Below are 907 nucleotides of genomic sequence, written 5' to 3' on the forward strand. Positions count from 1 at the left end.
GACACCCTTAATCTTCACATTTCAATAGAGAATATTAATAAAGGTAGGTATATTTTAAATTAAAGCAAATTGTGAGCCATGTCTAATATAATACATTCACTTATAGGTAAGTTATAATTTATACGTAAGTTATAACCGATAACAATATAATTCATATATGTAGGTTAGTGGCTACTACAATAGTATCAATAACGGAATTAGTACCTCAGAAGCCATGAAATAGCTATTAGCTACCTTTTATAAACAAACCAATTTCCGAAACCTTGAATTGAAGTTGCATAAAACTATTCGATAATATTCAAAATTCAATATTGTGTAAAAAAAAAAAAAATACAAATCTGAATTATGGCATAATCAAATAATTAATAAATTATCGTTTAATTTTTCAAAGGATAATTACTTATTGCTATGGTTCGGATTTAAAGGCAATATAATCAATAAAAAAAAGCATTTAAAATGTAAAAAAAGGCAAAAAAAGGCATTTAATTTATATAAAAAGGCAATTCATAAATAAACTACAAAATAAAATAGTGAATATTTTTTAAACACTTTCAAATGCACACATTTTGAGAAAAATACAAATTAAAAATGAGCATGAATACTAAACTACATTAAGTTTATGCTATTTTGTATAAATAGATTACCTTTTTCTTTAAACAGATTTGTCCTAAGAATTAGATTTTAAAAATTAACTTACTTGAGTTATACCAGTTAATTTAAAGCAAAATAAACTAGTTGGTATTAAAAAAAAATTGGCTACCATGTATTTTGAAAAGCTGTCTTCAGAAAAACGGTTACGGTTTGGGTTCAAAATATTTTTATAATTTACGCATCAAAAAGGATCTTTCTACGTTCACCGAAGTTATCGGGGCGTATTTCATACTTAAATTATTATCTAAATTAAGAT

Source organism: Acyrthosiphon pisum, chromosome X, assembly GCF_005508785.2.
Source record: "Acyrthosiphon pisum isolate AL4f chromosome X, pea_aphid_22Mar2018_4r6ur, whole genome shotgun sequence".
NCBI lineage: Eukaryota > Metazoa > Arthropoda > Insecta > Hemiptera > Aphididae > Acyrthosiphon > Acyrthosiphon pisum.